Raw genomic sequence first — 26,121 nt, forward strand, 5'->3', positions numbered from 1 at the left:
AGGCCAGGGTTGGTTGTTACAGAGCAATGACCCTGGAGTTTTCATTGTTTGGCTTAGACACATGAGCAGGATTAAGCCACTGCGAAGCTTGTTGTTGATGTGGAGACACTGAAGAGGTTGATGAAGAATAGAATAGAATAGGCCTTTATTGTCATTGTACATGTACAACAAAATTGTGGGTGCTTCACACCAACTGTGCCGGAATAAAATATAAATAGTAGTAGACAGCAGGAATTAATAGCAAACAATACAAATATATACAAAACAAGAGAAATATATACAAAAACAATAGAAATGCACACATTAGAGAACAAGTTGCAAAGTGCTTGGAAGTAGTGCAAAGATAAAGACTTGGTCTGAATAGGAAAGTATCTGGGATTTTAAAAAAGTAACAAAAATATTTATAGATTTGGGATCTGTAAATGCAGGAGGACACTGAATTCATCCCATCCATCAGTCATCAATTCATTAATCCCAGCTGCCATAAGACGAGAGGCAGAGTACACCCAGGACAGGTCGCCAGTCTGTAGCAGAGCTAACACATAGAGACAGACAACCATTCATAATTAAATTCATACCTATGGCCCAATTTAGAATCACCAGTTAACGTAACCCCACTGAATGCATGTGTTTGGACTGTGGGAGGAACCCGGAGCACCTAGAGAGAACCCATGCAGACACTGGGAGAACGTCCAGACTCTACACTTAAAGACCCCGACCCCAGGGTGGATTTGAACCAACCCAGGACATTTTTGTTGTGCCACCATGCTGCCCCACACTAAATACAGATATTAAAAAATAATAATAATAACAGTGTAGAGAAACAGTTAGCAATTTAGAAGACAACTGCAAAAAAGGTCACTAAAAGTATCAGTGTGTTGCATACAATGCTACCACTGTTTTGTTGTCTTGGTTAATCCAGTGATGTTTGATCTGGTTTTCTTAGCTCTGTGCACATTGGGCATATTAATTAACTTGTTGCAGGAGAGCTACTTGTCTGTGGCTACTTATTTGATTGATGGTGTGGTATGCTGATAAGCTAATGGCTTCTATTCAGATTTCAGCCACAAATCATCTTAAATATTAAGGTCAGAAATACCAGCTAAATATAAAAATAGATAAATTGTTATTTATGCAGAAATGGCATGCATTGGATTATATAATTTAGGGCAGTATATGTCCGATATAATTTTTTTCAGTCCCTGATTTCCTGATTAGTCAAGTCATAAAGAGGAAAAACTTGATCAGCAGCTTGTTATTTGCATTTAGAGCAGATAATCTACAAACTCATCTGGCTAAATGAACGCAAATATTTAATCTGAAGGGCTGTCGTGTTTGGCCATTGATTCAAGATTACAGCGCTGGTACTGACACCTCCAGAGGAAGTTCACAATCGTTAATATCAAGGTTTCAGATATGACTAAAAAACTTTAAAAAATAAGGACTTGAGTTTAATGATCAAACTGTCCGCACAGATCCTTTGCCACAAAACAGCCCCACTGTTTGAATGATGCTGGGATCACGCTAGTTCTTAAAGCTAAGTGCCTCTTCACCGGTGTCTTTCCTGCCTAATCTGTACCTACAGTGGTTTAGTTGAGCCTTGATATCGTTAAGGATTTTCTGCTGAAGTAGATGAAATTAATTGACCTGTCACAATATGTCTTGATCTCATGTGGCCCTTGGGGAAATACTGTAAAGCACCATGTTATCAAAATATAACAGGGAGAGGTTTTCTTGCCTACCTGTCAGCATTTTTTTAGAACAGGTCAGTGCAGTCAGATCTTCAACCAGTTGCATTTCTGTTGGGGGCATTTCACACACTCTTTGAATATTTAAAAATGTTTCATTTAGCAAACAAGTGTTTTGGGGTCAAATATATGCAGTGCAGTCTTAAGGTTTTAGTTTTAGTTCATCACGGACATTTTTCTTTATAAAATTAAACAAGAACAGAACAGACATTGACTAGGACAAGCCCACAAGTTCATTAAAGCTTCAGTTGTACACAACTATCTAGGGTCATTGTTAAGAAATACAGAGGTAAGAGCTGCTTACTTTGAGGAGGTTGAAGTCTTGTGCGTTTTTATTGTAGATAATGTCTGCTGAAACACTCGCCAAGGCTTGAGTGGGCCTTAAACTCTTTTTGATAAATGACTTAGCACAAAGGATAAGTAATTGAATTAGAAGACATCTGTTTCTTTGCTAAGAAGAAAGCTCATGCACATAAAATGAGAGTTAACTCACAAGATGTGTTGTGTAACAAAAAAAACAAAAACAAAAAAACGCAATTACATGAAGTTCTCCTGCATGCTGAGCCAGTGGCAAAGTTTTCATAGAAACCTTTGTGTATTCAACACTTTAGATAAGTTCCCTTTAAAAGTGTGGGTAAAATGTGCGTCTCTAACTGTGGTACCGTACTACACTGAGTTTGCTGCTCTTTCATTTGAAGATCTCACTTCCTTCTTTGCTGTAAAATGCTAGCTGAGATGCATATTTATGGTTACATTTTAAGCCTTCCAGCATGATATCTGTCAAGCAGAACAGTTATAATTCTGTGCAAGTTAAATGCATTTTAAATATATAAAATAGAGGTTTATTTATTAAAATAATTGATCATTAAGCAAAATATGCTTGGCACTGTATACCAGCTGAGTAAATTTCATTTGACCAGATTTGATGAGATTTAATGTTTTACATTGTGCTTAGGGAACAAATTTACATGGAAATATTTCAAGTGATCAGACTGCTTAAAATCAAAATTTTAGGCATATATATTATTTTTTTAATTATTTCATCCAAAAGATCTTTTTTTATGCTAATGCACACTGGCAGCTGTATGAAAGGGAATCAGGTATGACAAACTTTATTACGAGAAACTTGATAGAAATATTTTCATCTTCATTTTTTCTGTGTTTTTAATGGTAGAAACAGATGTGCATCAGGACTTGTGTGCAGATCAGAAAATCATTACTCTTCCCAAGATAATCGTGATAGATAAAAATGGTCACTAGATGGTGCCAAATAACTGTAGCATCACGCCTGACTGGCATCGAGCTGTTGTGTTTGGATGTGCACACTGTGAAGACTGGAGGTGCTGCCAGCTAAACAGTGACGTTAACTGTCATTTATATTTTTAAATAAAGATGTCTTTAACATGTTAGTCAGCCAGTATATTTGCGGCCTCAAAGACAACTCCAAATATGACGAACATTTTTAACTTATTACTTATTCCTTTACTTATTCCTGATTCTGACAAGATTAATATCACTGCAGGAACTATAGAGTTGAAAAGAGCTGGGAGAGGTTCAAAGACTGAGAAAGAAAGAGGGAGATGCATTCAAGGAAAGCTGATTTAATAATGATATAGTATTCTGACAGGGTGGTTTGTTGAAATGAAAGTGTCAGCATGTGGTATGTGCACGGAAGCTTGCTCATAGTGATTATGTAACATGGAAAAATCTCTCTTGTGTAGATTCATATATGTAGAGTGATGCTTAAGTTTCAAACAGTGTTTATCTGCTGGATTTTAATTTGTTAGACATTTGATTTTTGACTAATACAAATAATAATAAAGCTAGCCTGTGTGAGTTTTCCAAGTTAATTTTTCCTTTGTAACCAACAGGCTTATTAAAAAGAACACATCATCAGAACAGAAACATTTGTCAGTCTTCAGGCTTTGCTAAAAAAAAAAACCACACAAATGTTTCCTGACCAGCTATTGGTAGCTTCCTCTTACACAGCCTAGGGCTAGTGCATGGAGTGACAAGATGATGTGTTCAGACCCAGACGCCTAAGCATTAAAAATCTATATCACAAAGGTCTTAAGACCTTAAAATTGACACAGATTGAACTTGCTTTGGTGGATTCTCCAGCTTAGCATGTTGAAAAAACTGTGCTGAAACAACAATTAAGTTTAAAAATGGTTATTTTCTCTGAGTTTGCCTCCGGTCCAAGTGAAACGTAATATAGAAGGCTGCAGATTGTCATATGGCATACCATTTTACCATCCTCATGCCAGGACACATACAATTTTGACCACTTCTAACACACGTGGTAAGTCTCAGTTTTCCCACTCTGTCATCCCCTCAAATATGCGATCCATTCACAACAGCACCACCAGTGCCACCTCACTAATGTTTTTATCTTTATTATTATTAATTTGTTAGTACCAATAAGTGCTTGGGTTCTTTTGGCTTCCAGAAATAATATAAGCTTGGCCTTTTGGACCTGTTATGCTAAGTTCTTTCTCAACTTTTTTTATTCTTGACTACAAGAGAAGCTTTACATGATCCACGGCTCAAAATAACCCGCATTTATCTTATCTTAGACTGCAGTGCTGCCCCAGAGTTCATCAGCTGTCCTAAACAACTCTGCTCCTCCCTTTAAGCAAACCTTCTTCTGATTGGCTGTCTCTTATAAACACAAGGTATAAACAGCAGCTGGGTGGCTGTTCTATGATCACAGCTTGAGCTGTGTGCTCGGGATACTGGCTCACAGTGACATCATACAGAGCCAAGAAAAGAGAAAAAGAAAATCTTAAAATGTTTAGAGGAGCTTTTGGCTCTCAGGGACTTGCACAGACACTGACCCCATTATTTCAAATTTAGGCCTGGAGTATGAGCATGACCATAACAGTGTACATAAATATGAGAGAAAACATTCAAAAGCATGCTGACTTGTTTAAAAGTCTCAAAAGGTGAGACTGGAGAGTCTTCATTTGTAATGAGCTCTGTGGAGGATGTAGTTAGTGAATGATGTGAATGTGTTTAGATGTTGTCTCCAAGTTGTGCATGTTCTTCCCCTGCGAGAAGTTTTGGCCCATTCACACATTAGACAGCTGTAATATTATCAAGAAGCTGCTTTGGTAACAATACATTCACAGACAGCTGATCCATTGGGAGTTTATAAATCCTGTCAAGGCTCTTCCCACATTACACACACACATCCCGATACAACCATGATACAGGAAATGAAGAGTGGGGATACTATGAAGAGGGAGAGGGAGATGAGAAGGAATGGCAGAAAGATACAAGGAAGAGGAAGGGATGGCTGGGTGGCTAAAGAGAACATGTTCTTACAGCTGCGCTCCCACAGCGTGTTCTGGCAAAGCAGCTTGGTAAAATATCTCAAGAGCTAGACAAGAAGAAATGAGAAACAGGATGCAGAGTTGAGCAGCTAAAAAGTGGAACAGGTAACATTTTTGGAATAAGAGCTATGCATAAATCCTCTGTCGGTGTGTTTTAGGTAGGAATGCATCCTGGATTGTAGTATCAGATGGTCCTGTCTCAGTCTCCGGAGAATCTTAGGATCCCCTTGTTTAGCCTACTGCCAAGATCTAGTTCTTTCTTGTAAAGAGCTTCACTTTCTGTCATCTTAATGATGCAACATATTCAACAGAAAGCATTTTCATAAACTAGAATCCACTGCATCCACGCCAAGTGCTTGTTCACATGCTGATCATGGTCCAGAATTACCAGCTCGTGCACATCTGCTCACCACCTTAGCATCTGTGTGTCTGCATTTTTAAGAGTGGCTGCATAGTTCTTAACTGGAGAACACTAAACGCTTATAAACTGGTGAGCGGACCAAACTGGCAGTAGCAGAGGGCTCACTGCCTGGCAGGAGAGCGACTAATATTTCCTGTCTTTCATGTTTTTTACACCAATCTTCACTAACAAGCTGAAAGAATTTAGACTCCTTATTGGAGAAAATTGTACATACTGCATTCACTTTTAGTCATAGTTTATAAGCAGAACCATTAATATACTCTTAGCTACAGGTCTTTTGAAAGTTGTCTTCCTCCACAAATGTTTTCCTTACTCCTTTCACATGTTCTTAGTTATTATTCATCTGTAGCTCTTTTCCACAGCGTGTCTTTGTCCTGTCTTCCTCCCCTCACCTCTTAATGGTCCCAGCAGATGGCTGCCCCTCCCTGAGCCGGGGTCTACCATGGGTTTCTTCCTTTTAAAAGGGAGTTTTTCCTTACCACTGTCGCAAAAGTGATTCCTCATACAGAGTCATATGATTGTCAGGTTTTTTATTATTGTACGGGCTTTATCTTACAATATAAAGTGCCTTGAGGTGACTGTTGTTATGATTTGGCGCTATATAAATAAAATTGAATTGAATTGAATTCTTATTGACAGCAAAACCGTAACGACTACTTGCTCATTTCGCTCGACTTGAGAGCACAATCCAAAGTAGCACAGCGCTGTAAGAAAATCCAGCTTTCTAATGGTCGTGCTGGAGTGCCACTGGAGTGGCCCAGAACGGACTGCACATACAACCTATAACTTAGCCTTCGTAGGTCAAAATATTTATCAAGCATTTTAAATTTTTTTAAAGGAACTACTTAATGTGTTTATAACAATGTGCTTTGGAGGACAGGGCATTTATACCAGAGTAATAAACTTAAGTGGATTTACTTTTAAATGGCAGCAGAAAGAAAATGCGAGAAACCTGGATCCTTCTTTCTACTACATCCTTCAGAGGAACAGAGAGTCTCAGATTTCTTTGGGTTTCAATAGGTGATTATAAGTGAGAATATACAACGGCATTTTCTCAAATGTGTTTTTGAGATTCCCATCTGCTTCTACTAACTTGATGAGGAAAAAAGCCCAAACCCTTACTCTTCTCCTCTTAACAAGCAGGAAACCAGATCGCCGCTCTTCCTCTTCTCTCATGCCCTCTGCTCCTGCCTCTCTTCCCTCTTTGCCCCAGCTTTCTTTAATTTCAAATCCATGTAATTCTTTTGTTTTGGAGGACAAAAACAGCATTCTTTCTAATTGAGAAAATCAGCAGCACAATGCACAAAGCCTGGCACTATTATATTTTCCCAGGGCATACAGAAAAGAGGAAGAGGACCATTTATCCAACGATTTGTCACCCCCATTTCCATTTCTGTGAAATCCTTATCCTTGCGGTTTGGACCACTGTCACTTCACAAAACCATGATATGAAAATATTTACCACAGTGACATGAATTGGGAGGAGACACTTTGAAATTGCTTCCTATGCGTTTTTTTCCCTTCTTCTCTGGAGTCATCAATGGCACAGATGTGTGTGTGTCTGTATGTGTGTGTTTATCTGCACACACGTGCATGTGTAGGTGCCGCCTCTCTGTGCTATACTTGCGTTTCTCAGAGTCTGACAGAGCTACCACTGTAATCATCAAACACACAGATGGTTACAATTAGATATGGCTTTGAGTATCCGAAGGGGAGGGGTTGGGGTTGGGGGTGGGAGCAGAGGGAGAGATAGCAGAGGCAAAGCCGATTAGCTGAAATCACAGGGATAGGTAAGCAGAAAGCGTGATGCAGGGAAACAAGAGAAGATGATGGGCAAAAGATGAAGACAGTGGAGACAATAATGAGAAAAAAGATTTTTTTTAGAAAGCAAAAAACAAAGCAAGGGTGCAGACAATGAAAGAGTGGCTCCAAGAAACTTACAGCCACTTATTTATTTTAAGGTGTGAGCAACAAACTGTCTCTTTACTTGTCATCATTTGGCTAAGTGGCACTTCGGGCCCAGATCAGCACAATGAAACCAGTCAGTCTAAACTCTCTTGCTGAACTCTATTGTTGCTCCCTCTCCTTTTCTTTCCTATTCCTGCTCCGGCATACCCATATGTCATCTGCTTCCAGCAAGGTATAGTTATGGCTAATTTATAGTTCCGCAAATTTGTCCGTCTGCATACACGTTTTTGTTAGGACAGGGGGTTCACCCACCTCAGACATGCTCTCGTGCAGGCCAGAAAGAGCCTGACTGACTGTGCATCACTGATGACATAAGCATTTCACGAATGTTGATTGGTTGAGAAACGCGTGGGAATACGGAAGGGATTGACTGAGGAGCTAACTGGGAACAGGAGAACTGTGGGAAAAAAAGCCATAAAAGATCAAACAATACAATATGAACAGCACTAACCATGCTAGATACTTGTCATTGTTTTTAACATTTGGTTACATTCAGCTTTGTGTGTTATAACTTTGTTCTTCTACGCGGCTAGCTGATGGACCAATAACAGCAGAAGCAAGAGTGGCCCGCAGACTGGTTGTTGCACATACTTTGTACACTGCCTCCATGTGGCAGGTAGATGGGCAGTCCCTGGACAGGTGAAGAATGTGAACACGCTACACTGAACCATAAATTTACAAATTTGGAAGATTTCATGAGTACATGTCGAGGCTGTGTAATTCTGCTGGAAAGTGGTCATATTCACTATTTTTGTTGTACAAGTGACAGTGAGGGTCATGTTAAGGTAAAGTATTGCAGTTAACTACACATGAAAGGCAACTTTTCTCACCATCACACACTTGACAAATTGATGCGTTCAGTGAGTGACTGTCAATGACTGTTTGTTGGCTTGGGAAGTGCACGAGAGCAGAATGTACTGCAATCTGCTGCCACAGCAAATATAAGAAGAGTGGTGGAAAACCCGAAGAATACAAGAATGGTTTGTTCAGTGTGTAGTATGGGACACAGCAAAGGACCGGAATAAGGAAGCATAGACATGATAACACGTTACTAAATATAACATCTTTAGCAGGACATATGCTTAAATGTATTTTACATGCAGATAGTTCCAGAAACCTCAGTGGGATTCAGCGCAACGCAAACTAACTGTGTTTCCTAGCTGGAGTAGGAAATCAGGCTCCACACAGAAACAATGCTCTCTTTGTGGCATAGTCAGTGCAGCCATATGGATAGGCCTGACAAAACACAGTTGCATGTCAAAGCATAGAAACCGATCTCATCTACTCTGTAACCATCCACCTTGTTGCTGATTCTTTGTTCCCTCCCTTCAGTGGACGCATTTGTGTGTGCATATATGTGAAACTTATGTCAGTTTCACTGTGTATCTACCTCGTTTATATATGCATGATGCACTTGGCCTCATGGTCTGTAATCAAAGTATACAAGACCAACATTATGTAATCTGTTGCAATGTGCTTCCCATTTCCCCTTTCATTTGGTTGTATACAGCGTGTCAGAGAACCTCTCTCTTGCTTGTCTGGTAGGAACTTAACATGTACCTTGTAGCAGAATTCAGACAGGGCTCTAAACAGCACTGTGGTTGTATTTGGTAAATACACAGCTTATATATTTATATGAAGTTTTTATTGCAGGGCTGGGGACTAAGGCTATAATCACCTAAAGAGCACTACATCTTCTCAGCATTTTTCTCTGTTTTTGCTTGTTTTTGAATAAATATTTTTCACTGAGTCATTTAAGGGTTTCCCTTTTTCACTCTCTCTCTCTCTCTCTTCCTCTCTTCTCTGTTATTTGGAAACCGCAACATTTTTTAGCTGTCATCATTTCATTTTGCTGATTACAGATGTTACAGTATATTGTAGCAAGTGCTTTTCTGTTTCCCTTTTATGTCTTGTAGTTATTGAATGAGCAATGTGTTCGTGTAGTCATTAAAGCATTTCAGGATGCTCAAAAATCCTCTAGTAAGACTAAAAATACTGTAAATTACCGTGGGATACAGATTGAAATCAACACCAAGTTCTGATTCACTGCCTCACATCCTTTCCTTTTCGGTCTCTCCTTACCTGACCTTTCTACCTCTCCGCTCCTTCTCATTTCCTTCCTTTCACTCCCTCTTTGAAAAGCGTCAGTCTTTAATTTGCAGCCAGCATAACACAATAATGGATGTTTTGTTATTAAGCATTAAATAAAAAACAGCTTTCGTGCTCCTCACAGTCTCCCACTTCTTTTGTCTTTGTTAAAACCTAAACACGAGCTTTCCAGCTGAGTGTGTTGCGTGTCAAGGAACGTTAATTGGCCTAAAGTGGCTTAACGACCCTACTGGCTAATGGTGTCCGTTTACAGCCAAGTGAAAAAAACCCAGCAAACGAGTGAATGGGTGCACTGCTGTGACCACAGCCTGAGCCGGTCAACTTGAATCGGGTTCATCTTGGAAGCAGGATATATTCCAGCTTGATTCACTCAGATTTACTAGTTTAATTGAACGTCTGACCCATGGTCATGGGCGCGGGTTAAACAGCTTGCTTGAATAATGGGCTGGAACAGAAGTGAATAGATATGTGATCGCTGAAGAGGAAAATTGTTTGAACCCTGAGAACACTGTTTGATGTCCAGTATGGGTTCTGGAGGGCTCCCTGATTTCATGCTGTTTCTTCTTTGTGTTTTGTAACAAATTCAGTTTTGGCTGGTTATTTAAGAGACGGCAAAAGAACCAAAAGTGATGGATACTGCGTACGCTGTTATTCTGGGCCTAAAGTTGTACACGTTTAAATTGTTTCTAACTTGCTGGATGTAATACTTCAGGTTGTTCTTGGTTAATGGTAATTTGCTTCCATCTAAATCACAGTTAAACATGATTATCTCTTAATCTTATCGTGTATTCATGTAGCAAAGACTGAAGAAAACCACTAATGTGGGCATGCAAGGGGAGGGTAGCAAGCTGCTACATGTTTGCTTATTGTCACGAGACAAAATGAGATTTTATTCGGTGCCAGTTAACCATGTCACACAGTCATCTACTGCGATATGGTCAAAAGCCACAGAACATGCAAGTACTGTACATAGATCTTAATTACTAATAGTTACTATTGATTTTCTCTAATTGGTTGCAGATTTTGCACTAGCCGTGGCTGGCATAGTGCTTCATTGTGCAGTTTCAATCAAGTTTAAAAGTGACTAGTGCTGATGTTTACCAATGTAATGCAGTTCTCAGCACTAGTCACTTTAATCTTTGTGTTCTTTACAAGTTCATTGAGGCATACCCGGAAATGTGATGGAACAAGTGGCAGTACTCATCCATCCCTCAAGAACTTACTGCACATCAACTGAAATTATGCATGGATTGAGAAGTTTCTTCACATTCTTGCTACACTTTGACACTTAGATAATTAGAGAGGAATCATCTTATATCTAGCTATCCATGCACGCTTTAGCAAACCAATTAGACAATTGGTAAACTTCAGCATGGAATTGACTATGTGCACGTTAGCATGCTACTTCCGGTGCGGAAACTCCTGTGGGGAGCTTTGTTTCCGGTGTCCTATTCACGCCCTGTTTATGGTCCAAAACAAGTTAAGCAAATGAATGAATCAAGCAGTGATTTACATTTCTATAGATGTCTTGGGCATTTACCCAATATATCTGTAAATGATGTTCATCGACTTGTCGATATTTTTTCCCCGTGCCTCAGAGCAAAAGAGAAAAGGGATTCAAATGTTATATTTCTCAGCTGTCCCTCGTTTATCGCGGGTGTTATGTTCTAAAAATAACCAGCGATAGGTGAAATCAAGTAGCCAATTTTATTTTTTGACGATGCAAAGCGTTTCGTGGACATCGTGGACATACAGTACTGCACTTCAGAGTCACACTGCTAGCGATCGATGCAGCGATTCTGTACTGTACAGGAGAGACGTCACGGAGGAGATCGTCTGCAGCAATCAGGACGCAGGACACAATGTGACGTAAAAAAACCCGTGCAAACTTGCACTAAAAAAATCTGTGAAACAGCGAGGTGAAAAGTGAACCGTGTTATTAGCAAGGGACCACTGTAATTTTGAAGGTAAGTCACAACATACCCTTCGTAAATACTAATGTATAGAAACCGTTACCAGCAATCATTCATTTTTTGTGTGGCTTTTTTCACGGTTTGTTAACATGCTGTGTAGGTGTGTACTTGACTAGCTGATATCGACATAACGGGGAAACATCTGGTTTGACTATTCTTCACCTGTAGTTTGAATGCTGAACATTTGCCTGTTTAAATCATAAGACCAGTCACTATACAGAGATGTGCTTCTGAATGTGGATGATGTGTCTTCTGCTGCAGTAATGCAGTTCTGCTTGTGTTGAGTGATGTAAACAACTGATCGATCTAAACTCTTTAAACATCAAAATTGATCATTAGATTTTTTATGACACAACAGCGGTGAGTGTTCCCACCTTCTGCTCTTTGTAACTTAACGCGATCTTTCCGTTTTCGAGTTTTGGACATGATTTTGGAGGATATCTTCGCAGTAGCGATTGACCGCAAAGTAAAGCTACCGGAAATGTACAACCCCACATTCAGTCTCAAACCAGGAAGTTAGCATTTTCTCGTGCACAGGGTCTATAAGATGCAGACCCTAAAATGACAACCACAGTATCATCTACTGTTAGAAGATGACCTGTCTCTGTGTTTGGGATTATTTAATGAAGTTGCTATGCATAAATAAATAAACTTTCTCGCTTTGGAAATGTTCATAAATGATTTTACTCCTGTTTTTCTTTTTCTTTACTGCTGAGACTGTGCCTCCATTTGAGTGAGACAAACCTCAACATGAAGAAAAAAAAGGTGTTTGGTGATTTTGGAGAGATGTCTAGTGTTGAAATGAAAACACATATTCAGATTTAGTCTAGTATGCAAAAAAAGAAAAGAAAAAAAAGCTGGTTTTAACAAATATTTGATATTTGTTGACGCCACAAAGGCGGCTTCTGTGACATTAGTTTCAGAAGCATATAACTGTGAGAGACAGAGTCTGACAGATGGGTGAGTCACAAAAGTCTGTTTTTTTTCTGATGTTGTTGCTTTTGAAGGCGTTTCCAATACATGTCTTTTAGTAAGCTGAGCAATGCAGGATGCAGACACTGACAAACAGTCCTTTATTGTTTGTGCCTATTCATTAAGGTCAGGCTATGCACGCAGACTTGAGCAGTGATAAAAGTGAGAGGTAAATGTTAATAGCAAAACTGACAAAAGCGGGCAGACATGAAACTGATGCCTTCAGATGCTGTCAGATTAAACGAAAAGAGTGCATCTCAAAGGGGACTAAAAGAGGCTTTGGGAGCCTCTACAAAATAGTCGTATAATAATCTCAGCAACAAACATATTCAGAATTCGTTCATGCACAAAGCCCCATCCAAGTATTTTTTAAATTAATGTCTACTGCAGTGGCCAATTTGGTGCTGATCTGGTTCCAGATGGACATTTTCTAACATTAAGATAATGAATTGAGAGAATGAAGTGGCCGTGTGGAGATACGTGCTGTTTGGGTGGTTTCTAGTTAGGCTTACTGGTAACCATGCTTTGGTTGCTTGCCAAACTCATGGATGGGCATCTCATCAAAGCAGCAAAACATAAATTATTTTTTTATTTTAGTTTATTTTGTTTTACCACTCACCCTTTGGGGGAAATGAATTCTTAAAGATCCATTCCACCAGTAGCCCTGCCCAAAAATGGTCATTGTCTATCATTAATGTTTGATTCGATAACACCAATCATTTGTTTGTGTCAGGAGGTAAAAAAAGAGCATGCACTCCTAAAGGAAACCCTCTTCGCTTTAGGCTGCTTGTTGAAGTTTTCTTGTAAATGTGGCCACAGTTAGTCCCCTCCTCTTCACTTTTTAGTGGCATGTGTGTGTGTGTGTGTGTGTGTGTGTGTGTGTGTGTTCTGGTTTCCTTTCCTCAGATCTATAAAAGCTGGGAGACCATTTGTTAACTGTCAGTCGGTTAACCTCTGTCCCCACTCTAACCCGGAATAAAAACCACTGCATCCATACCAGCTTATACTCTGCTGTACCTTCACCACCTGGAGGCTGGGGCACTTAATGTCAATGGGCAGTGTCTTTGATCTTTAGTGTTTTCTCAACACTGGGTTAGCCTTGTCCACAGGCCATTTTGCAGTTTCTGAATGCTGAAGCACTGAACATTACAATAAAAAGTGATTCACATCCGTGCCTAGTAAAATAAGGATGTCTTGAAGACCTTGTACTCATTACCAAACACATGGAATTCAGATGCATTTCTGGACCAAACCAAATGATGTCACTAGATAGCTAAATAGCTATAACACTAATTGCAAGAGTCTTACCAGTTTCCTCCTTTTGCACGAGCCATTCACAGCTTTCACTTTGATCTCACTTTTCAAACTTTTTAATAATGGCAGCTGCTCTGGAAATGTAAAAATTCGCCTATGTAAAATAACTTTCATATTGTCATTTTGGCTGCTTGAAGTGTGGACAAATAGTACATCACAGAATAGTAAGTGTACCATTAAGGATTTGTTATGTTTTCCGATAAACTAAACAAATCCACCATTATGGTTTTCACGGTACTTCAACAGGAAACATTAAATATAAATCACGTCTATCAGCTGGACTTTAGCCTGGTGCGGTCATCAACAATGGGAGTATTGCTCCAGCACTCATGACTCACTCAAACACAACATGATAAGTCTCATGTCTTTGACCAATAAAAGATGGTTGGATAATGCATCCGTCTTAAACTTCCTTCGCAGCTGTTCTGTCCCAAACGAAGAGAAAAGTGGAGCTATGCATAAATCTCCAAATCAGACTAGCCAAACAGCTCATAGCTCCAAACTGTAATGTGCAGGAACTCAACACGGAGCTTCTAGAAACTGTACGGTTTCATAAGGACTTTCATGAGATGCATCCATATCATATTATCACATAGAGAGTCTGATGTAATGTAAATAGATACCAGAAATTTTTAAGAGCCCTGATGGTAGGCTGCGCTATGTGCAACAGTATAGTTGCAGTTTAGATTGTAGTGTACATCAACATCCTGCCAGCTTTATAACACAAACAGAAATCTAAGTTTTATAAGCCTGGTGCTCATTTAGAAAGCTGTAATCAGAGCTCAATAAGATCAGTAGCTAACAAAAAGATAGATTTTAAGTATATTTTACTTATTGCAAATATAGACTGTATAAATGATGGATTTCACTACCATAATTTAACTTACTGGTTTGTGAAATTCTGGGTTGAAATCTCCAGGTGAGTGTTTTCACCAACATCACCTTGATGTTTTGAAACTAGATGTGACAATAAAGGGGTGGGTCTGAGTCTGAAACTAGTTGTTAGTTGATGAACACACATAAGCCCTTCTTTAATTCAGTATAACCTGAAATGAGCTGTTAGCCTATAACCTCATCAGGAAAGTGTTTACAAAGGTCAAATCAGAGAGTCGCTTTCCCACACAGTTCTGTTGGACTGGAAGTCTTTAGCAACCACACCTGCTGCCCCTGGTAGCACACTAAGACTGCAGGTTTAAAGCACTTCATTGCTTTCACTTTTTAGACCTGGAAGCCACATACATCTTTTACATTGTCTACAAATAAGGCAATGTCCAAAAAACTGACAGCGTCTTTAAAATTTTTAGTTAAACATTAATAGCCCTGCTACCACTTGGGCTCCGGATAGGCAAAGACAGTATCCCATCTGGTTCACCACTTTGGTTTAGACCTAAAAAAAAGTCATTAAAGGGATTACCAGAAACCTTTGCACAGACATTTGTGATCCCCAGGGTGTTAAGCGCCATTTAATGCAAGAGTGGGCAATCATTTTCCCAAGGGGCCACGTGACAAACTGGGACTGTTGTGGAGGGCCCCACCAGTGTGTGTAAAGAGATTAAAAAAAATTAATACTGAGCATGTTATTGGTGGGGGCCAACAACAACAACAGTCGCAGTTTCTTATGTGGCCCCCGGGGGAAACTAATTGCCCACCCTTGATTTGAGCGATCCCTTAGTCTTTCTTTTTTTACTACACAACAGACATTTTGGTCTTTTAGCAGAAATTTGTGAGCAAATATTGGATGAAGTGTCAATCGGTAATCTAATTACTATCCTACTGACCTCAGCTTTATTTGTTGTTTAGCTCTAATGAGCTATTAGTAATTTAGTGCTAATGCTAACATTTTTAGAATGCTAAGTTTAGCACGCAGGTCAAAGCACAGATGCAGAACAAAACTGCTAACATTATCAATTTTTGACAGAAAGAAAGAAATCCCAGAATTTAAAGATTGCAGTGGACTACAGAACAGATTATGACTTTGTATAAATAATAATAATAATAAAATAAAAAGTCCAAATACAGCATGTGTAATTACTGAATGAGGAAGAGATACAACAGAGAGAAATAAAGGGTGTGATGTCCAACACAGAGGCACAGTGTCAAAGGTCATTCGCAGTAATTAACCCTGGGTGGTCTACTGGTATAGGGACTCCAAATGACTCAATAAGTGCTCATCCTGAGGGGACCCCAGGCCAATTAGAGAAAGTACAAACACCAAGAGTGAGCTTGAGTTAATAACTGGACCATGAGAATATACGTGTATGTGCTCAGGCTGATGTAATCTTGATACCAAAGTTCACGGCAGTTAAAACAACCCATTGGTCCGGCACTTACAGAGTTCATTAACAGAAACACGTGCCTATACACGCATGTGGACAAAGCTGGTTGATATTTTCAGTGTAAGCATGATGACATAGGAAGTGACCATTGACCATCACTGAATTGTACAAAAGCATAATGTATCATTCAAACGTTGTTTTTTTTTTTTAAAGGAAATGACATTTTCCCCATTGCATGTGAAAATGGATCACAGTGGAATCTTCTGATCTAATGTGTTGAAATCCCCATAAGTGCTCATTATACCAATGCAGTGACTCGCAGTCCAACCCCTGTGCAGCTCAGTGGGCTTACTGTGGGGGCTTTGTTCAGTCTGTGAGCCTATATTTTAAAACAGACGGTGGGGACTGCCCTGGTGGTGGCCTGTTATGGAAAAAGGCAGCAGGAGGCTAGGTACACACACACACATATGGTGCCTCAAAACGGACATAGATACATGTGCATCCGCGCACGTAGCTGCCGCCCCCTCCCCCCTTGCACACACAGAGCCTCATCAGAAAGGTTACTGGAGGTAATTGTGTCAGAGATGTTTGGTGTAGGAAGCTGAGCAAAGGGGGTAGCTGTAAAGAGAGAACAGAGGGGGCTGAGTAAAAGGGAGGTAGAGAAAGAGGAAGCTGGAGCTAGAGGGGGCTGCAAGCTAATTGGAGCCAAATGGGCAGCAGATGAAGTGGTCTACTATGTAGCCTCAACATTCACACACCCAGATACACATGCACTCTGTCTTCATTGTTCTTTATCTGTCTTTTTCAATATAGTTTTGCATAATTACTTTGTGTTTTATCCCCTTTTCATCTTCCTCTCTTGCTCAGCCCCTCTCCACAACATACAGTGTTGGACTATAAATCACACGGGATAAATATATACGATCACAGGGAGACCATTAACCGTAATGACAAACTTAAATTAACTTATATGGCTGTTGATGCGTTAACAAACAGGCAGGTATATTAAGAATACCAAATACCAAATGCTCCAATGTATTCAACAGAAACTAGCTTTGTATATTTTCGGGTGATGGTGGAAGCCACGGCCAGTATTCACAGACATTCAAAATATCCTCCAACAAAAAGTTGGAGGATATAATGTAAACTTTTGTGTTACATTGCTGCATACAGAATATTAAAGCATGGGGGAAAATAAAATGACTGCAAATGTTCAAATAAGTCTTTTAGCCATAGTGGATCCACACAGACTTTGTGGATTATCTTCGGATGGCTCGTGTGGATTTCTGACTCCTCTTGGTCTTTGACTGGGCTCATTCACACAATAGGCAAATGTGTTAACAACTACACTTCTGGAACACAAATAAAGAGAAAGAAAAAGCTATTCAAATCTTTAGATACAACAGGAAGAGACAACCAAATGCCCTTTCCAGGGACTTTTTTGATTTCCACTTTTGATTTTAAAACATTACATTGCAGACTAAACAATCAAAAGGAGTCAGGCAAAAAAGCAACATATCTTATTAAAGACAAGTTAGAAAAACATGACAATATAGAGGAAAACCCTAAGAAGAAACCTAAGAGATTGCTAAATTGAAGACATAAGTAAATACAATAGAGAGATGCTGAAAAATTTGACATGTTTGATTTCCAGTTATGAAACTGTTGTCGAAATAGGGTTTCCTATGAGCTTCAGCTTTCAATAAAGCACTTAGCTTAGTCTTTATCTTAATTCCCAAGTCTTTACTTACATAGTAAATAGCATTACAACAACAGCAAACTGCTCACAGAACCTTATCATCAAATAGATGAGATTACAAAATCCGTTTTACATACATATGTAAGATAACATCGATGTGTTTGACTGTGCACAAATGCATGCGAATATAATGTTCAGTTTATACATCCTTATATCTATAAGTGTTTCAAATAAAAATTTGGAAGAAAGAAAACCTCAGCATAGATAATAATGTGAATAACTGTGTTGATCCAATTAGGTGCTGGCCTGCCGTGTCAAAGCCACTCAGGACACAGAGCACCAGGGGGTGGTTAGAGAAGAAGCAGAGGCCAAACACTAATTAGCCGGCTAGCTTTTAATTCTAGCAGGCTCTGTGTGAAGAGGAAGAACAGATAGGAATAAAGGCACACAATCAGGCACCAGACATACTTCCTCTAACAGAGGCACAGGCACACTGGATGTAGTGAGTGTGTCCGCACAGTATTCACCTGCTGGGATATTTTTGAGAAGCACGCTGTAATCCACCTGTTAATGCTTGACTTAACGATGAAGGTTAACACTGGAGTGCAGCCACCAAATCAAAGAGAACATCTATACAAAATATCCAACTGTGACTAAATGAAAAATGTCACAATTGTATGTAAGAGACCAAATTTAGTTATGTTTGCCTTGTGTGCGCATATGTGTGTGTAAAGGTGTAAGAAGATTAACAAAAGTTTGCTGTGCTGAATGTGCTGACCGCTAACTGCAACTGCAGAGTCCAGAGCAAACCGCTGACTCCGTGCTTATAGTGATGTTATCTATGTGTTAATAGTAAACAGTATAATATATTATCTAAACTCCCCATAAAACATAAATTACCCAAAAGTGCAAAAGCAAGATAAGAATAGAATACACTTAGAAACTGCATTCACGCTAATGATATGTAATTGACCCACTGGTTTAAAGTGTCAGTGTCTCACACTCTCTCGGACTGTCCGAGAGAGTGTGTGGTGCTTTTCCACGCTGGCTTGAGCCACACCTGCCTCCTTCACCTGTTCCTCATCGCTGGCAATCAGCATGAGGGATATTTCAGAACACTCAGAACATTAACCGACTTCTCCTTCTTTTTCAGTGTCACCCCTTCAAAATCATCCACACTTTGTACCGGCCAGATTTCAGATAACATTGTTGTCCCTTCATTTAAAGAGGGTTATTTGTCCACAAGATTTGGGGCATTTTACCAATGACTGAGAGAAAGAGTTGCTCCTGTGGTAACTGGAGTATTTGGGTAGGTGCCCTCAAACTGGGCAAGTGGCTAAAGGAGATCCCAGAAACAACATCTGAAATGTCAGTCCAGAACAGTGCAGTCCTAGGGACAGCAAAGATGCTCTACCACAGGTGCAGGACGTCTGGTAGAGTATCTTTGCTCTGGTAGGGGGCCCAAGCTTTAAGGATAAAGAGAGCCCACAGGGGTGACTTAATTAGCTACCAAAACAATTAGACCAAATGTGATAGGAGCATACATTCCATGGAAACATGAGCTGTAATAATTGGGGTTTGTTGGAGTTTATGAATTTTTGCTGTTGGATCCTTAGTCTTTACATTTTGCCACTTCTTAAATATAGTTTCCTTTTAGAGTCTATTAATTATTTGCATCGGATTCTTTCTCCCCTCCGCTCCCCTCCCCAAGTATTCCTCTGAGTGTCAGTGTCTTACTTCTGTGTGTAGTTTGTTACTTTGTGTTTGATGTCGTTAGTTTCTGGCTTGACTTTAGTTTTATGTCTTGTGTGTGATTATCCTGATTATGTTCAGCCATGTCTTTTTTTCCACCTGCCCCAGATTACCTTTATGTGCATGTATAATCCGGTCTTTCCTTTCATTCTTACTGTCTGTTTTTCCTCTGCATGCACATGTTTCCGAGGTTGCTGTAATTTGGGACTCTGATGTCAACCTCAATGAAAGGTTCTGGTTTTTTTTTGTTTACTACAACCTGTTTCTGAGTCCTGCATTTAAATCCTTTAACCTTCAAATCATGACAGGAATTTCTCATGTTGGACTGAGGGAGCTCAGTGGATACAATGTCATAGCTTTATTTTTTAATACACTAAATATTTTAAAATCAGACTGCAACACGTCCCGCATAAATTTCAATGTATGACAAGCTGTGCGTGAGATCAGTCTGATTATTGCATCAAGTCACAGTCAAAGAGCTGCCTGGGCCCACGTCTAATGAGACTGCATTAAAATGCTTCTTTCTGTATGAACATTTCAGTATAGATAAGTAGTAAAAAAAAGCATTGATCTTACAGGGTTCAGGATGATTTCAACTATGGTTTTTAGGGCCATTTCTTTTATATTACCATTTGAAAGGAAATGTACAGTGTACAGTTGACATTTGGTGTATAGTACAAGTTTAATTTAATTTATCTCATTATCCTTACAATGGGAATACATTTCTTATCTGAACGCATATAATTTATGCAAAAAACAGTAAACTTTCTATTGATATTGGCTATATAAGAAGGAAATCTAATAATCTTTAAGAATTTCTGGGCTTCGTTTTATGGAGTTTCTGTTGTTTTCCAGCTGCTAACCGTCTGAAGATGAAGCAATGGCAGATGCCAGCATATAAATCAGAAATACAATGTCCTATCATCTCCACAGCGATGCCAATAAGAAGTTAAGTGAGTTTCTGGCAAGATTAAACTCTTGTGGGAAAACCTCTTGAAAGTATCATTATTTAGTGTATGAAAAAAAGAAAACAGATGCACTAAATGTGTGGGGCTATGCAGTATCTTTGTCTGTATGTACAGCACTGTGCACAAGTCTTGAGCCACTTCCTTACATTTCGAAATGGGAAGTAGGAGCAGCAGCTTTGTTGAAATGTGTAAACAGACATGGAAATTAGGTTAATATGGTTTGTACATTTCTAACAAGCTTAAAAGTGAACGGCCACCTTTAACTCTACAACGCAGCCTGAACTATCTTAGGAAAGCTTGTAATTTCTTTGTTTTCAGGTATGGTTCTCCAGACTTTTTGAAATATACTCAGAGCTCATCTTTGGATGCTGACTGCCTTTTGTTCTGTTGTCAAGCTGATTCACCGCTGCATTGGGGAGGCCAATCCATGACTGACAGTGTTTAACCCCCCCCCCCCCTCCCTCCCTCCCCCCAAAACCTGAAAAATAAAGCTGTTGCCAATTACTTTCCAGATGGTACATGGTGGATCGCAATCTGAAAGTACTTTTCTGTACTTTTTTTTCTCTTGTAATTTTCATCAATTTCAACAAAATCGGCAACACCAAACCATGACAGACCCTCCATGTTTAAAGATTGGTGCAGAGACTCACTGTTGTGCACCTCTTCTGATCTGCTCTGTACGTACTGATAGTGATTTTAACCAAAAGCCTCAAATTTAGATTAATCTTTCCATAAGATCTTTTGGCAGGCCTTGTGTAATTAGGCATAACTCGGATACTGAAAAGTTTTAGCCCTGACATTTCATTTGTCCTTCACTTGTCCAGTTTCCTATTTTTTATTTTGTAAGGAGCTCTCCACACCATGCAGAAATAGAAATATATCTTAGCTAATAGCTATTTGGGAATCAAGATGTTGGTGAAAATATATTTGTTCATTCCTGTCAAACTCTGTTATTGGTGGCATTTTTTAAATAGATTTAACTAAAGAAATGGGTTCAAATGTTCAATTTGCCAAATGTTCCAAAACATTTTCCAAATTGGTCAAAGTATTCAGACCCTCTTCAGCACAGATTTTAACTGACACATGAATTTTATGTTTACAGCATAAATGTGTGTGAAAGAGAGGGAGGCGGGTGGAAGGGGGAAGATGCAAGGAAGAGTTTGGAGACAGTAGCACTTACAAAAAGAAAGGAGGCAGAGCTGGAAGTGGCTGAAGGATGGAGATGCAAACCAGAATGAACAGAAGTAGAAACAAGTGTATCATTGAAGATGAAACACTAAAGATGTGAGACAAATTAGCACCCTTATCCCAGGAAACAATGCCCCACTTCATCTAGTTCATTAAAGGTTTTACTAGCAAAATATTTTCTTGGCCATTCTATGCGATAAAGAGAAACTCCCAGTGGTCACAATGGTCCACATGAACCAAATTGTCCAAGCTAGTTGGAAAATATGGCTTAGTATGTTTTTGTTAAGTGACCCTTAACACATTGCCAAATAGTTCTGTCCAACATTTAAGGCTGCATTTATGTGCGTCACTTGGCTGAAACCTCTGTTTGAGTTCATTGAGGTCACCTCTGCAGGGAGATTTTTAGTGACAGTACTAGTGTCAGTATTAGTGGCTACAAATTTTATTTTATGAAACATGATATATCTCTTCATATTGTGCTTAACGTTAAACAGATATCACTGGTTTTCACATGAGTTGTAAAAAGCTCAGTGTGGGCAAGAGGAATATTGAAAACCTTTTCATTCTTCCGCCTCTTAATTTTCTGTATTTTCTGGATTGAAGATCTCTATGTTAACCACTTTCCCTCAAACACTTTTACATAATCGTTTGAGATGATAAAACCACAACTGTAGCTAATCAGTAAGTCTACAGCTGTGGTTGTTCCATGTTATCAACCCGATGCTTCACACGCAAGATCAATTATGGCTCAGCTCCACCAAGACATTTTCCAATTTTAATTATAACAATGGTTATTTCACTGGCTACTTTTCTTGTCTGTCTCATTTTATGTCTTTCATTTTGTTTCTCCATCGTGGTGTCTTTTCATGTGAAAGCATGCGTGACTGGCTTTTTTTCCCCCTCCAGTGTCTCTAAGAAAACATCCAGGACACTTAAGCCAATTACATGCTTCCTGACTCTGAAACAGGGATGTAGCACATTGAGGAAGTGTAATAAATCAAGTTAAATGCTCAAAATGATCAGAAATTGGCCACAAAATACTCAAAGTCAAAGTGAATAGAAGTGACATGCATCAACAATAATGGGAATGCCTGTGCTTAGGCGATATCAATCCCACCACCTTTCTTCAGGATTTTTGACCCGTTTGAGGCTATTTTTCCCCACAGATATATCATTGATCTCTATTAAGGATATATGTCATACATTTGACCAGAAAATAATTTACAGTCTATTTTATTTCGTTAATAAAGAGTAGAAAAAGATGGACATAGGTACAACAATATAAACCAATGGTTAGTATCAGGGTTATGGGTCAGACATACTAGATTAAAACTAGGACATTATGACATCATGACTAGAAAAATCAGTGACTGCTCCGTGATTTTTGCATTCAGTGACCAATTGCAAGACGTTGCGGTGACCACCATGTTCACCTAGGGATTGAACATGCAAACATGACATAAATCACTGGAAGTCCCAGAGAGTAGCTATTTGGCTTTTCTACCTTTAAAACCCGCCTTCCAGCCAAATGGCTGGTAGGCTTTTAGCTAATATCCTTAATCACCTGTGAACAGCTGCTTTTGTTATGTAAATAAGGTGGGGCCATGCTGAGCCACTTGGAGTGGTTAGTTTCCTGAGCCACAAGGAAACTTGTGTTTCAGTTTGCCATCTTAGGGAGAAATCAACACACATGGGTGTATTTCCTTGTTGCTGAGATTTATTGATAAAAACAGTACAAAAAACCAACCATTTGTACACATATTTACAAATAATAATAAAAAGTGAGTGAGTACATTTCAACATTTTCAGCAATCACTCACAATCCTGGCACTGCCATGGTATCTGTAGTCTGCATTTACCACATGTGTATCTGTAGCAGTGAACACATCGCACAGTGGCATGATTGTTCTTGCATTTGTGTTTGACCTGACACATGGCTCTTTTTCCAGGGGTCGTGTGGAGGGTTGTGTCCGAAGCAACTGTTCTTTTCTTGCCTTCTTCCCAGCCATATGAGAGTTAGCCAACTCTCTTGCAAGCTCCACCAGGAAGTCCACCCGTCTTTCCTGCGTCCCGGTGCATGCTTGATACAGCATCCTCTGCAGACAGTGTACTCCCGCACCATCTGGTCCATCACACCCACGCCACACTTTGTGGTGTTGTAAAGGGTGACAGTGTTTGGCTTCCTTTTGGTGGTGTTATCAGTCTGAACCACGCTGTGCATGCTGCTAAGAATATAGACTGTCTTCTTCCGTTTGGCCGCATACGCCATCAGCGTGGCAGCAGAGGTTGAAAACACCTAAGAAATAAGATAAATTGTTATTTCCATAGCACTTTTACACACAATGAAACACATAAACATAGAACCACAAAAGACCTGCAACATACCTGAGTGGTGAATTCATTGCGATCTGTGTGTCTAGCGGATTGAGGAATTTCCCGGCGAATCTTGTTGACTGTGTCGAGGATGGTGGTTTTCTGTCTAAGAAGTTTTTGCGCAAGTGACAGCGATGAGAAGTTCCAATGATCTGTGGGTTTCCCAGGTTTGCTGACCAGCAGTCACGTAGTGATGGAACCCTAGTAACCCCCCGCAAGATGACAATTGCAATAAATGCCATTAGTTCAGGGAGGTCCATGAACCAATGAACATGCTCCGTTTGTTGAGCATGTTGAATAGTCCATTCTTGAATGCTATGAAGCATGTCAAGAGTGATGAAACACAGGAAGGTCTGAAGGCGACTCGAGATACTTTTCCTGGCCTTAGCCGTTGGCTCTCCATCTGCAGCGTACGCTTCTATTGGGGTGAAAGGGAGACAGGTCCCCACCTGTTCTTCACGCCACACTGTGCCATCTTTCGCTGTCTCAGTCCCCAAACAAGCTCTCTTTTTAGGTTGAGAAGTAGTCTCCTCATCTGCAGTGTGAACAAATTCAAATTGTGAGCAATGGGAAGGTCAAACGAAATCACAAATGCATGCATAGATACTAATTATAATTCCAGTATCTCCTCCTCTGTATCGGAATAATGTCTGAAATATCTTACTTACTACATCCACTTACTTGTTTGAAATGAAATAGGAAATGATATGAAATGAAACCTAACCGGAAGACTGATCAGACAGCTCTGAGTCCGAATCCGGCTGAAGTTCTAGGTCTTCTCCATCCGAGTCACAAGGGTTGACTTCACTCAGGATCATTTCCAAGGCCTGCTGAGTGGTGAGTCTTCTCTGCATTTTCTTTCCTTGGAGAGGAGGTTCGTACACCACAGAATTCTTCAGGGCAATGAAGGATTAGGCTAAATGCAGTGAGATTGTATCCACCTCAACACAAAAGGAAGTTCACAGCTTTTAGCAGCTCCCCCCCACACACAAACAAAGAGGCAGTTGGCAGTTAGAAATCAGCAATCATTCACACACCCCCACTCCCCTCCAGAATTCTCAGGTAACGACCTAATTTACATATGAATTGATGCTAAAAGACTAGCCAAGATAGCTTCCACTTGGCTGACAGAGGGTTAGAAAAGTCTGGGACTTCTAATAATGGCCATCTAATTTAGAAATACTCACAGACTACCGTTTACCAGAGGTGAAAATGTGATGCACAGTTTCAGACAGATGTCCCTGAGTAAAAGGACTTTATAAAGCATACCGACTGCACTTAACCAGAGCATGAAAATAACCTGTGTAATTTCTGAGGAATCAGATTGAGTCCTTTTAAGCTTAAAAAGATTTTTCAGTGACTCTTCACAAACAAAATTAAAAGTTTGTGAGGTAAAAAAAAGCAGAAAATTTCCTCACACCCCTATTCATACTGCTTAGACTCATGAAAAACGTATAATATGACCAGCTTGCTGTACCTAAATTACAGGTTGCGCCATCCTATGTGCTCGTTTCAGAGTAGTAAGTTGGTTTTAGTTAAATGGCTCTTTAAGTTCCCACGAGTGGAAGTCTTAGATCAGGTTTGTCCTATGTGTTTGTTTGTGCTTTTGTATGTGTAAGTATATCTGCGTGTGCATGTGTGGTCTATACGGCCTTATTCCTAAAATAACACTTCCCTGCTTGAGAGGTCATCAGCAGTCAGACAGGAGACAATCAGCCATTGTAAGGTGATTACATGTTTGGTGTCAAGTTTCTGTTTAGCGAATGGAAGCGTGAATGAATTAGTTAAATGTAAAAGTGTGAAACATTGTGTAATAGTAAGAACCAATGTAGGAAAATTTTGTTTTTGTGCAAAGTAAATGATGAACTGAAGGAATAAAGTAGCATTAAGAAAGATTACATGTGTGTCAGAGAACAGTTAAGCATACCATTACTTTTTAAAGGGCTCTAGTCCCTTTTACACATTTGATGAATAAACAAAAATGCTATTGTGTTTATATTCCATAAAAATGATGTAATAATTATA

At 39.5% G+C, this 26,121-nt stretch overlaps 1 long non-coding RNA gene across 2 annotated transcripts; it reads right to left on the bottom strand.

Moving 5' to 3' along the window:
- Window positions 1-23,431: 23,431 nt before the first annotated feature.
- LOC308405259 lies at window positions 23,432-24,987 on the bottom strand. 2 transcript variants are annotated; one of them, XR_013973294.1, is made up of 3 exons: window positions 24,821-24,987; window positions 24,109-24,631; window positions 23,432-24,019 (listed from the first exon to the last, which is right to left on the bottom strand). It is a non-coding gene; the product is annotated as an uncharacterized lncRNA (long non-coding RNA). The 2 variants fall into 2 exon arrangements; XR_013973295.1 differs by having other exon boundaries at window positions 24,778-24,987.
- Window positions 24,988-26,121: the final 1,134 nt, after the last annotated feature.

The sequence above is a fragment of the Rhamphochromis sp. 'chilingali' genome, assembly GCF_963969265.1.
Source record: "Rhamphochromis sp. 'chilingali' genome assembly, chromosome: 11".
Taxonomy (NCBI): domain Eukaryota; kingdom Metazoa; phylum Chordata; class Actinopteri; order Cichliformes; family Cichlidae; genus Rhamphochromis; species Rhamphochromis sp. 'chilingali'.